Consider the following 14,307-nt stretch of genomic DNA (forward strand, 5'->3'; position numbering starts at 1 on the left):
AACTGAAAGAAAAAAGGGAAAAAGATTTTAGTTGAAATTGCAGATAAGGAGAAACAACTGTCAAAGAAAGCAAATAAAGAGTCAGTTAAAGGGGATCAGAATATTACAAACTCAATATTCTATGATAGTTAATGAATAAATTAGTTGGAAAATAAATTAGTTTAGAGATGAAGAAGTGCTTAAGAAGGCCCAAAAAACCTTGAGAGACTATTTTGAGATAAATATGAGCACCAATGTGGAAAAAAGAGTAATCTGGGACGCAAGTAAAGCGGTTATGAGAGGGTTCTTGATACAACAGAATGCATTAAAGAAGAGAATTCAAAATGAGAAGAAGGATAAAATATTGGAGAAAATAAAGGAAAGTGAAAAAAGATTGAGAACAAAACCAAAGTCTCAAGAGATTTTGAGAGAAATAAAGTTATATCAAGTGCAATATATGAAAATGATGAATCAGGAGATAGAATGGAAAATTAAACAAATGAGACAAAAGACATTCGAGTCGGCTAATAAATGTGGGAAACTGTTGGCTTGGCAAATGAAAAAAAGACAAAAATTAAATACAGTTACAAATTTAGAAGTGGAAGGAAGGAATATACAGAACCCAGCTGAGATTAGAAATTGTTTCCAGAGGTACTTTAAACAATTATATACACAAGGGCCACTGAAAGAAACTGATGTAGATCAGTTTTTGAAAACAAACGGATTACAAAAAGTCTCTCAAGAAAATAAATTAATGTTGAATTATAAAATAACTGAACAGGAGATAGAAGGTGCCATTCAAAATATGCAATTGGGTAAATCTCCAGGACCGGATGGACTGACTTCTAGATATTACAGATCCTTGAAAGAATGGCTAGTACAACCCTTGAAAGAGGTCTGTAATGAAATAATGGAGGGGAAAAGGGCACCAGAGTCGTGGAAAGAAGCTTATATTACACTTGTACCGAAAACAGAGACTGAAAAGACGCAGCTTAAGAACTACCGCCCCATATCATTACTTAATGTGGATTACAAAATCTTTGCAGACATTTTGGCTAAGAGACTGAAAAAAGTGTTGATGGAAGGGATTCATAAAGATCAAGCGGGCTTTCTCCCGGGTAGACACTTGTCTGACAATATGAGGAACATAATTGACATTTTGGAGAAACTAGAAGTGAACATAAACACTAAAGCAGTTTTGATATTTGTGGATGCGGAGAAAGCTTTTGACAACATTTCTTGGAGTTTTATGAAGAAGAATCTACAGGGTATGGGGGTAGGCCAAGGCTTTGAAAATGGTATAAGTGCAATTTATTCAGAACAAAAGGCTAAATTAATTGTAAATAATGTGGTGACGGAAGAATTTAAGATAGAAAAAGGGACACGACAAGGTTGCCCAATTTCCCCACTGCTTTTTATTTCGGTCCTGGAGGTTTTGCTGAACATGATTAGAAGGGACCAGTTGGTTAAAGGTATACAGGTCGGAGCCAAACAGTACAAATTGAGAGCATTTGCAGATGACTTAGTACTGACGTTACAGGAGCCAGAATCTAGTACCAAAAGGGTTTTAGAATTGATTCAAGAATTTCGTCAAGTCGCAGGATTCAAATTGAATAAGGTAAAAACTAAGGTTTTAGAGAAAAATTTAACACCAATAGAGAGAGAGAGGTTTCAGAATGAGGCAGGTTTAACAGTGGTTAAGAAAGTTAAATACTTGGGGATCAACTTGACAGCAAAAAATGGGAACTTATTTAAAGATAGCTATGAAAAATGTTGGGCTGAAGTGAAAAAAGATTTAGAAATTTGGTCAAATTTGAAGCTTTCACTGCTGGGCCGTATTGCTGCGGTTAAAATGAATGTATTGCCTAGAATGTTGTTTTTGTTTCAAACATTGCAAATTGTGGACAAAATGGACTGTTTCAAGAGGTGGCAGAGAGATATTTCTAGATTTGTCTGGCAGGGCAAGAAGCCCAGAATAAAATTTAAAATACTAACAGATGCAAAGGAAAGAGGTGGATTTGCCCTGCCAGACCTCAAACTTTATTATGAATCAGCAGCTTTTTGCTGGTTGAAAGAATGGCTGCTTCTTGAAAACACTGACATTTTGGATTTAGAAGGTTTTAACAATGTATTTGGATGGCATGCATATCTGTGGTATGATAAGGTCAAAGCACATAAAGCATTTAAAAATCACATTGTCAGGAAAGCATTGTTCAGTGTTTGGATAAGATATAAGGACTTATTGGAAAATAAAACCCCAAGGTGGCTGTCACCGATGGAAGCGAAAGCCCTGAAAAAGCTCAATATGGAGGTCAAATGGCCGAAATATTGGGAAATTTTGGAACAAGATGGAGATAGATTGAAACTGCAGAGTTTTGAAAAACTAAAAAACAAAGTGCGAGACTGGCTTCATTATTATCAGATAATGGAGGCATACAATTTGGATAAGAAAATCGGCTTCCAGGTGGAAAAATCAAAATTAGAAACAGAATTGTTAGAACCCAAAACTAAGATTTTGTCAAAGATGTATAACTTGCTGTTGAAATGGAATACTCAGGATGAAACGGTGAAATCTGCTATGATTAAATGGGCACAAAATGTTGGACATAATATTATGTTTGCTGACTGGGAACAGTTATGGACCACAGGTGTCAGAGTTGCTTCCAGATCCTAGCTCACAGAGGATCACGCTAGCCAGCGATCATTAAATAAAAGTCTTTATTGAGTTACAGTTTCCATTCTCAAGCTGCTGCGTGCAACCCTACGTCTAATGGTTAGATCGGCGAAGCTCCATCTGAGTCTCCGCCCCTTGTACACCAACTTAATATCCTAGCCTTGCTCCACCTTTTCCGCCTGACTGTTCTTCTCTGGGTCCCTCTGCCCCCCGGGGTCTCTTCCTTCCGGGATTCCTCTGACGCTGACGCTGACCCCCCTGACTCTTCTCCCTCCTTTCGGCGGGCTTTAGGACCTGGCTCCCTTTCCGGGCTGCCTACTGCGCCACTTTCCTGTGCATTTGAACTTGGCGCGCGCGCCCAACCTTCCACCTTCCGTCTGACCGTTTCTTCGCTCCCCGATGGAGGTGTGGCCACTCCTGACTCGTGCCCTCCCCCCTGTTGTGAGCTGCCAGCGCTTGATCCTTGGCGCCCTTCCTCTTCCCTGCTCTCTGGCGGTGACGCTGGTCCCGATTTCCAACTGCTCCCCTCTGAGTCCCCTCTGGCTCTATCTTCCTGGGGTGTCCCCCTAGGCTCCCCCCTTGCCCTGGCCACTGGTGCTCCTTTCTGTGAATCTTCTGATTCACTGGAAAGACTCGGAGATCTCGGGTCGTCGTCATCACTCATCTTTTCTTCTGCCTCCTCCCCCTCGCTCTCTGTTTCCTCCCTTGCCCTTGCCTCTGCTCCTGAACCCCTGACATCCATCCCCCCCTCGAAGCCCCCTCTTCCCCCCTCCCCTCCTTCCGGTGCGGGATCTGGGTGCTGCCGTGTCAGGGGGACGAATGTCGGATACAGTTCGCTTCCCGTGGCGGGCCGCCATCCGAAGTCTTCCGGTTCTTCCTCCCTGCTCTCGTTGACGACGGTCACCTCCGCTTCCATCTCTGTGCCGCCGTGCTCGAAACCCGGGTCGTCCCCGAAAACGTCCATGTCCGTCTCTCCCTCGCTTCCTTCTGGAGACGTTGCTCGTCCTGGACCCTCCAGCCACCTTCTGCGGAACTGCTCCTCTGGTCGATCATCCCACCAATACGAGGGTTCTGAAGCAGATCCCGAGGGTGACCCCTCCGGGGAACGGGCGTCTCGTGTCGGTTCCTCGTCCGAGTCGAACCCCCGGAACGTGCTGGCTGAAAGCGTGGGCGTGAAAAGCCAGTCGTCGAAAAAGTCTGCTGGCATTGGCCTATGTGGGAAGAGGGCATGAAACTCTTCTTTGAGCAGAGGTTCGTCTAAAGCGTAGCCCGGCACCCAGCTGTTGGCACTGGCCGGGGTGCCCTCCTTGGCGAGAAGGTATTCTACCCCCTCTTCCCCCCATCTGGAGTCCAAAATCTCCGTGACTTCGTTGATGCGCTCCTCCTGTGCCACTCCCCCTTGCCCGGTTCTCTCTCGGAGCGGACCCGGTGCCGTTCCTGGTTCCTGAAACCTGTGAGGTGCCTTGTAGGGAGTGAGCACCGATCTGTGGAACACCGGATGCATTCTGGAACCCTCCGGAAGAGCCAGCCTGAAAGCCACCGGGTTGACCTGTTCTTCGACTTGGTAGGGCCCCAGTTGTTTATGCCCTAGTTTCTTCTTCGCCAACGACCTGGCCGGCACTGCGTGGGCTGCTAACCAGACCCAGTCTCCCACATGGATCTCTTCGCCAACCCTTCTGTGTTTGTCCGCTTGTACCTTGTATGCGTGTTTAGCCAGCTCCAGGTGCCGCCGCAGCTGATCGTGGACCTCCTGCAACTCCGACGCGAACGCATCTGCTGTCTGCGGCTCCCCCTCCCCCATTCTTTCCAGTCCCGGGAAGGTTCTAGGGTGCCTCCCGTTGTTGGCGAAGAACGGCGTGACCCCCGTGGACACGTGCTTCATGTTGTTGTAGGCGAACTCGGCGAGAGGCAGGTAATCCACCCACGTCGCAGGCTGTTGATTCGCATAACATCTCAGGTACTGCTGCATGATGGCATTGACCCACTCCGCTTGCCCGTTGGTCTGCGGGTGTCTAGCCGACGCCAGGTTGATCTTGACGTTCAGGAAGCCCATCAGCCTCTGCCAGAAGTTCGAGATGAACTGTCGCCCTCGGTCGGACAGAATAGACTGCGGCAGACCGTGAACCTTGAACACGTGGTCTATGAACAGTTTGGCGGTTTGTTCCGCCGTGGCCACCTTCGCACACGGAATGAAATGTGCCATCTTGGAGAACAAATCCACCACCACCAGCACAGCCGTCTTGCCCCTCGAGCTGGGCAGATCCGTGACAAAGTCCAGGGCCACTCTCTCCCATGGTTCGAACGGAGTTTGCAGCGGTTCCAGCAGTCCGGCCGGCGGTCTGTGCACTGGTTTGGACCTCTGGCAGGTGTCACACCTCGCCACGTAGTCCGCGACTTCCCCTCTCATTCCGGGCCACCAGAAGTCTCTGGCTACTAATTCCACCGTCTTCTCCTTGCCAAAGTGCCCGGCAGCGGGCGCGTCGTGCAGCTGCTGCAGTACCTTGGCGCGAAGTTCGTCTCCCGGCACGTAGATGGCCCCTTTACGGATGAGCAAACCATCTCGCAGCTGGAACTCGTCGGTCGCTGCCGTGCCCCTGTGCACCTCTGCCATCTTTGCTTGCGCGAAGGAGTCATCCTGCAACGCTCGTCGCACCGCATCCAGGTCAACTGTCGCCGCCGCGCACGCCCACACTGTCGGTGCGAAGATGTGCATGGCGGCCGCTGGCGTTGCCTCCTCCAGATACTGTGGCTTACGGGAGAGAGCATCCGCCATGATGTTGGTGTCCCCCGGGACATACTCTATTCGGAAGTCGAAATTCGCAAAGAACTCAGCCCAACGTATCTGCCTCTGGTTCAGGAACTGTGCCGTGCGCCAGTGCTCTAGATTCTTGTGGTCCGTGCAGACCTGCACCGTGTGCTTGGCGCCGATCAGGAAGTGCCTCCACGCTTTGAACGCTGCATGAATGGCCAGCAACTCCCTGTCCCAGATGGTGTAGTTCTGTTCGGACTTGCTGAGCTTCCTTGAGTAAAACGCTCCCGGCCTCCAAACCCCCTGCGGGTCTTTCTGCAGCAGGACTGCTCCCACGGCTCTGTCCGAAGCGTCTGTCTCCACCCTCATCGGCCTGCTGGGGTTGACATGAAGCAGCTGCTCTTCCGACGCGAAGAGACGCTTGAGTGCCTGAAAGGACTGCTCCGCCTGCTCTGTCCAGATGAACTTCTTTTTCTTGGAGCTGAGCGTGTCTGTGATGGCCGCTGTCTGCATCGCAAAGCCTTTGATAAACTTGCGATAGAAGTTCGCGAAGCCGACAAACCGTTGGACCTCCTTCCGGTTGCGTGGGCTTTTCCAATCCAACACTGCTCGGACCTTGGCGCTGTCCATGGCGAGCCCTTTATCAGACAACTTGTAGCCCAGGAAATCCACCTCCGTCACGTCGAATTGGCACTTCTCCAGCTTGGCGTAAAGCCTATGTTGCTGTAGCCTGCTCAGCACTTCCTTGACGTGTCTGTCATGCTCCTGCTGCGATTCCGAAAAGATCAGGATGTCATCCAAGAAACAGACGCACGTCTTGTAGAGGAGCCCCGCCAACACGTGATGCATGAAAGCTTGAAAAACGTGGGAGCCATTTTGCAATCCAAAAGGCATAACTCTATATTCGTAGGTGCCCAGGGGCGTGAACATGGCTGTCTTCCACTCATCTCCTTCCCGCATGCGAATGAGGTTGTATGCCCCTCGCAGGTCCAACTTGGTGAACACTCTGCCCTTCCGTACCTTTGCGAGGAGGTCGTCGATTCGGGGCATGGGGAAGTCCGATGGCTTGGTCACACTGTTCAAGATGCGAAAGTCCACTACAAGTCTTTTTTGGGGCGTGTCCCGCTTCTTAACAAAGAATACCGGACTGCCCCCCGCTGCCTTGGACTCTCGGATGAAACCGCGCTCCAAATTATGATCTATGAACTCTTTGAGTTCCTGCAGTTCGTCCTCAGACATGGAATACAGCTTCCCTTTGGGCAGCGCCGCCCCCGGCAGCAGGTCAATTTTGCAGTCATATGGTCTGTGGGGGGGTAGCCTGTCTGCCTCCTTCTCGCAGAAAACCTCCAAAAATTCTGCGTACTTGTGGGGAACCGCTTGCAGCGTGCCTAGCTGCAGCTGTGACTCCTCTTCCCCTCCTTCCTGCCTGGGCACGATGCAGTGTTCAGCGCAAAAGGAAGAGCCGAAGGTCAGCTGCCTCTGGTACCAAGCCAGCGTCGGGCTGTGCTTGTCCAGCCAACTCATGCCCAATACAATGGGCGTGTCCGATAGTTGAGTGACATTGAAGCTGATGATTTCCCTGTGATTCCCAAGTCGCATCACCATTGGTGGCGTCTGCTTCACCACTTGCCCCCCTAGCAGCTCCCTGCCATCCACCGTGACAACCTGCAGGGGCAGCGCGGCAGGCAGCAACTGTATAGCGTGCCGGTCGACAAAGTCCTGCCCTATAAAGTCCGCATTGCTTCCGGAGTCAATGGTGATTGGCACGTCCATGGTGATTCCATTGGGCAGCTGGAGCGACGCGGTGAGCCTCACTACCGGTTTGGGCGGGAGGGGGTCCATGGGCTGTAAAATCTCTGGGGACTGCTTCACTGACACGTCTGGCTGGGCCCCAGTGCCTCTTCCTCCAACCAGACTCCGTCGTTTCCCTGCTGTGGTTGTCCTTGCTGCGTTGCTGCAGTTACCATTGCTGAGGCTGCAGTGTGCTTGTGGAGCCTCTGGGGACACTCTTTCGCCATATGCTGTGGATCATCACAGATGTAACACTTCCTGTTCCCTCTAGGAGGCTTCGCTTTCACTGCTGCCGGTGCTAGGGCTCTGGCTGCTGACTGAGCCCTTGCACCTCCAACCTCCATAGGTTCCGCTCCTCCTCCTGGCGGAGGCGTGGATTGCGCGCGCGCTGCTTCTCTGGGAAGGAAGGAGGAGCCCCTGGCTGGTTCGCGCCCTCCACGCCCTTCGCCACTGCTCCACGGACGTCCTTCCAGCCGCACCCCCACCGCCAGCGCCCTCTGAACGATCTCCTGCGTGGTCCGGGGTCTCTCCCCTCTCGCAATTTCATCTTTAACCGAGCCGTGCAATCCCTCCCAAAACAGGTCTCTTACAGGAGCCGAATCTCTGTCCCATTCCAGAGCACTGACCAAAGCGAAAAAGCGGGCATGGTACTGCCTTACGCTGGCCCTCCCTTGCTTCAGTCCATGTATCTGCTGCCGAGCAAGATCCACGTCAATGCTTGATAAAAAGCACCCATCCATCGCTTTAATAAAGGCATCCGCATTTGGGAGCGCCGGATCCTTATCTCTCCACAAATTGCGCAGCCATGCTTTAGCATCTCCATGCAAATGGGACATGATGAATCCCACCTTCTCTTGCTCATCTCTAAAGTCTTTGTTCAGCAGTTGCAGTGCACACATTACATCTGCTCTAAAGTTGGGGTACTGTTGCAAATTCCCATCGAAGTGAGAGACCAGACCGCCTGTTCGTCTCCCCAACCCAATCCCCTCCGGTTTGGGTGTCAGTTGCCCTTGCTTCGTAAGCACTTCCAACCTGACCTGGAGATCCCTGTAGGCGGCAGCTGCGTCCTCCTCTCTCTTCCTGGATGCAAGAGCCTCGGCATTCAGTCGCGACACTGCTTCTCTGAGTTCCGCTATCTGCTGTTCGGCCGTCATGTTGTCTGCCGTTCGTGAGCTCGCTAGTAGGCACCCGCTTTCTCTCCTCTCCGCGAGGCTGTAGATGCCCACAATTTACTGAGATGGAGCTTACTGTCAGAGTTGCTTCCAGATCCTAGCTCACAGAGGATCACGCTAGCCAGCGATCATTAAATAAAAGTCTTTATTGAGTTACAGTTTCCATTCTCAAGCTGCTGCGTGCAACCCTACGTCTAATGGTTAGATCGGCGAAGCTCCATCTGAGTCTCCGCCCCTTGTACACCAACTTAATATCCTAGCCTTGCTCCACCTTTTCCGCCTGACTGTTCTTCTCTGGGTCCCTCTGCCCCCCGGGGTCTCTTCCTTCCGGGATTCCTCTGACGCTGACGCTGACCCCCCTGACTCTTCTCCCTCCTTTCGGCGGGCTTTAGGACCTGGCTCCCTTTCCGGGCTGCCTACTGCGCCACTTTCCTGTGCATTTGAACTTGGCGCGCGCGCCCAACCTTCCACCTTCCGTCTGACCGTTTCTTCGCTCCCCGATGGAGGTGTGGCCACTCCTGACTCGTGCCCTCCCCCCTGTTGTGAGCTGCCAGCGCTTGATCCTTGGCGCCCTTCCTCTTCCCTGCTCTCTGGCGGTGACGCTGGTCCCGATTTCCAACTGCTCCCCTCTGAGTCCCCTCTGGCTCTATCTTCCTGGGGTGTCCCCCTAGGCTCCCCCCTTGCCCTGGCCACTGGTGCTCCTTTCTGTGAATCTTCTGATTCACTGGAAAGACTCGGAGATCTCGGGTCGTCGTCATCACTCATCTTTTCTTCTGCCTCCTCCCCCTCGCTCTCTGTTTCCTCCCTTGCCCTTGCCTCTGCTCCTGAACCCCTGACAACAGGTATGAAGTTTACGGCATGTAATGCCCTAAGAGAGAATATTATGAAAATGATATACAGGTGGTACATGACCCTAGTCAAGCTTGCAAAAATCTATCATTTGCCCGATAATAAATGTTGGAAATGTAAAGAAACTGAAGGTACATTCTTTCACCTTTGGTGGACGTGCCCAAGGATTAAGGCTTTCTGGGAAATGATATATAATGAACTGAAAAAGGCATTTAAATATACCTTCCTGAAGAAACCAGGGGCCTTTCTTCTGGGCATTGTCGGCCAATTGGTGTTAAAGAAGGACAGAACTTTTTTTATGTATGCTACAACAGCAGCAAGAATACTAATTGCAAAGTATTGGAAGACACAAGATCTACCCACTTTGGAAGAATGGCAGATGAAGGTGATGGACTATATGGAATTGGCAGAAATGACTGGCAGAATCCGAGACCAGGGGGAAGAGTCGGTGGAAGAAGATTGGAAGAAATTTAAAGACTACTTGCAGAAATACTGTAAAATTAATGAATGTTAGAATGATGTTGGATTGAAGTTAAGTGGTTTCTAGCGGTATAGGTACAAAAGAATATGGAAAAATTGGTTTTTAATATGTAAAAATTTAATGTTATAATATATCAAGATTAAAGATTAGGATTAAAAAGGAGGGAAATGAATTGTTGGATTAACAAATTGAATTGGAATACAAAAGAGGGAGGTATGAGGAGGTCCGGGAAACAAGTAAACGTAAAAGAAGTGAAGAAAAGATGGAATTGTTTTTAACTGTTTTTTCTTTTTTCTACTTTGTATTTTTCCTTTTTATTGTTAATTTTTTTTATTAATGCGATTTTTCTTCTTTTGAAACTTTAATAAATATTATTTTTTTAAAAAAAGGAAAATAAAAAGAATGAAACATAAATACTTTGTTTTGTTTTTTTTTTTTTTGTAAGATTTTTTATTGGTTTTACAGAATAATTTTAAACAATACAAACAAATAAAAAAAGACATACAAACATGTAAAATTTCATAACCTTTTTTTCATGTCCCTCTCTTCTCGGACTCCCCCAAACCTCCCCTTCCTACATCCCAATTTCCAAAATTTATTTCAGCAAATTCTAATTAATTTTATCAAATATATTTTTTCTTATTCTTTTCTTCAACTTAATCTTATGTCACTGTAATCTCCTTTTCTTTCTCTAAACCTCGACATTTTAACATTCCTCAATTTTATAATAGTTCTTAAGGTAAATTTTAAATTTCTTCCAATCTTCTTCCGCCGTCTCTTTCCCCTGCTCACGGATTCTGCCAGTCATCTCAGCCAGTGTCATATAGTCTATTACCTTCATCTGCCACTCTTCCAAGGTGGGTAATTCTTCTGTCTTCCAATACTTTGCGATGAGTATTCTTGCTGCTGTCGTAGCATACATAAAGAAATTTCTATCTTTCTTTGACACCAATTGGCCGACAATGCCCAAGAGAAAGGCCTCTGGTTTCTTAGGAAAAGTACATTTAAGTACCTTTTTCATTTCATTATATATCATTTCCCAGAAAGCCTTAATCTTCGGGCACGTCCACCAAAGATGATAAAAAGTACCTTCCGTTTCTTTACACTTCCAACACTTATTATCAGGCAAATGATAAATTTTTGCTAGCTTGACTGGGGTCATGTACCACCTATAGATCATTTTCATAATATTTTCCTTTAAGGCATTACATGCCGTAAATTTTATACCAGTGTTCCACAACCATTCCCAGTCAGCAAACATAATGTTATGACCAATGTCCTGTGCCCACTTAATCATAGCTGATTTAACTATTTCATCTTGTGTATTCCATTTCAGCAGCAGATTATACATTTTTGACAAATTCTTAGTATTGGATTCTAACAGTTCAATTTCTAATTTTGATTTCTCCACCTGGAATCCAATTTTCCTGTCTTGTTTATGTACCTCCATTATTTGATAATAATGGAGCCAATCTCGAACCTTGGGTTTCAATTTCTCATAGCTCTGTAACTTCTTTTTTTTTTTTTTTTGGCATGAAAGTTTTATTGAAACAGATTACGCTTGGATGTTGCTCTTGGCACTGAAAGCCATGTAATACACAAGGAGACCAATGAATGCTGCCAGTACCTCAGCGGAGACCCACGGTCCGCTCCAGGCACCTCGATGATCCACATTGACCGAAAAGAGGGCTTTGAGCATGCCAACAAATCAGGAAAACTGCTAGCGTGGCAGTTGAAGAAAAGTGAACAAAGAAACTCCATAAACAAAATTAACATAAATGGAAAGATCACAGATAAGATGAAGGAAATAAGAGCAGCATTTGTAAAATATTTTTCAGAATTGTATAGGAAAGGGAAGGAAAAAATTTCCAAAATAGAGGAATATATTAAAAGCAGTAACTTGCAGAAAATAAGAGGAACAAATGGTGATCTTAAACACCCAAATAAGAGCTCAAGAAGTGTTGGAGGCAATAAAGTGGACAAAAAACGGCAAGTCTTCAGGTCCAGATGGATTAACTGCAAAGTATTATAAAAAATTAAGTGAACAATTGGTAAACCCATTGAAAGTTGTTATGAATGAGATTTTAAATACAGGTGAAATCCCAGAAACATGGAAAGAGGCTTATATTACAGTAATCCCAAAACATGATTCAGATTTGCTGCAAATTAAAAATTATAGGCCTATCTCATTGTTAAACAATGATTATAAATTATTTGCAAACATTTTAGCTAGCAAAAAATATTAAATGAGTATGTACATCAAAATCAGGCAGGATTTCTTCCAGGTAGACAAATAAAAGAGAATATAAGAAATATCCTGAATGAAATAGAATATCTGAATGTCAAAAATGAAAAGAAAGCAACAATGATGTTTATAGATGCCGAAAAAGCCTTTGACAATGTTTCTTGGAATTTTATGACAAAATTACTTGAAGAAATTAATTGTGGATCCATATTTTTAAAAGGAATACAAGCAATATATTCAGAACAAAAAGCTAAATTAATTGTAAATCAGGTGATAATGGATGACTGTAAGATACAAAAAGGAACTAGACAAGGATGTCACTGCTGTTATTCATTCTGGTTCTGGAGGTACTTACTAGAAACATAAGAGCAGATAAAGAGATCACTGGGATAATAACTGGGAAAAGTGAGTTTAAATTGAAAGCATATGCTGATGATTTAGTGATTACAGTGGAAGATCCAAAAGTCCATAAAAAAGTAAAATATCTAGGGATATGGCTAACTGCAAAAAATATAAACATTTATAAAGATAATTATGAAAAAGTGTGGCTTGAGATAAAAAGAAATTTAGAAATATGGAGTAGAATGAACCTCTCCCTACTAGGAAAAATTGAAGCGGTAAAAATGAATGTTTTGCCAAATATGTTCTTTCTTTTTCAGACAGTCCCAGTAATGGTGAAAGATGATTGCCTCAAAAGATGGTAGAAGGAAATTTCCAAGTTTATTGGGGGGGGGGGCGCGCAAAAGGCCAAGGATTAAACATAAAATACTTACAGACACAAAAGTAAGAGGCAGTTTTGCCCTCCCAGACCTTAAATTGTATTATGAGGCTGCATGTTTGGTATGGATAAAACTGGAAAAGTAAGAAGCATTGGACTTAGAAGGCCATGATAACAGATTTGGATGGCATGCATACTTATGGTATGGGAAAGGAAAAGTACATAAAGGATTCTACAATCATATAATTAGGAAATCATTAATGAGGGTCTGGGAGATATATAAAGACTTAATAGAACAAAAGTCACCTTGGTGGCTCTCACCAATTGAAGCTTTGCTGCTCAAGCCACTTGGCAAAAAAGGAAAGTGGCTTACATACAGTGATTTATTAAAAGATCAAGAAGGAAAATGGAAACTAAAAGAGTATGAGGAAATAAGCATCATTTTCAGAGTTGGTTACATTACAGGCAATTACATGTGATGTACAAAGAAGACATCAAGAAAGGATTTAGTTACACCACTTCTAGATTTCAAAAGGAAGTCATAGAAGGGAAAGTGAAGTTGCTGAAGGGTGCATATAGTATTCTGTTAGAATGGGAAACAAAAGATGAGGAGGTGAAATTGGTCATGATCAAATGGGCCCAAGATATAGGACATAATATACAATTTGAAGATTGGGAAAAACTGTGGAAAATAGATTTAAAATTTACAGACTGTTCTCTTTTGAAAGAAAACTATATGAAAATGATGTATAGATGGTATATAACACCAGTGCAGATAGCAAAAATGTACAAAACTGGGTCAAACATATGTTGGAAATGTAAAGAAAAGGAAGGAACCTTTTATCATATGTGGTGGGAATGTAGAGAAATTAAAGAAAATTGGGAAATGATATACAATGAATTGAAGAAAATGTTTAAAATGACATTTGTAAAAAAAACCAGAAGCATTTGTTAGGGATTGTAGGACAAGACCTGCCAAGGAAAATAAAGAATTTATTCATGTATGCTACAACAGCGGCAAGAGTCTTGATAGCACAAGGATGGGAGAATGAGGAAACCCCGACAAAGGAACAGTGGCAAGAGAAATTGATGAACTATGCAGAATTGGCTAAACTGACATACAAACTGCGAGATAAGGACAACTGTGACTTTAAAGAAGAATGGGAACTTTTTACAAAGTATTTAAAAAGACAACAAAATGAATTGGACTCCTTGGCAGGTTTTGAATAAATATACACAAATTTATTGATTGATAACATGGTAGATAGATAATATAAGGACTGATATAATTTTATAATATGCAGAGAATAACATGTGTTGAGAAATCAGAGAGAGGCGCTGAGGGAAATCTTGGGGGGGGACGGAGGGTTTGATGGGGAGTGGGGGGAAAAGGGGGAAATAATGAATATTATATGTTTTAATATATTGTTATGTTGAAATTGTTAATTTTTTTTTAAAAAAAGAAATTTAATTTTAAAAACAAAATGTTCAAAAAAATGGTCTTATATTGAAGCAGAGTTTCACTCCTTGCCACCAATCCAGTGAGGAGCTTTTACATTCACCACAATCACTTTTCACACCATCTTTGCAATGGCGGTGAATATGGTAGCTTTGGAAAACTGTATTTTTTCTGTTGACTATTTATTCTC

Source organism: Podarcis pityusensis (genome assembly GCF_964106645.2).
Source record: "Podarcis pityusensis genome assembly, chromosome: 2".
Classification (NCBI taxonomy): Eukaryota; Metazoa; Chordata; class Lepidosauria; order Squamata; family Lacertidae; genus Podarcis; species Podarcis pityusensis.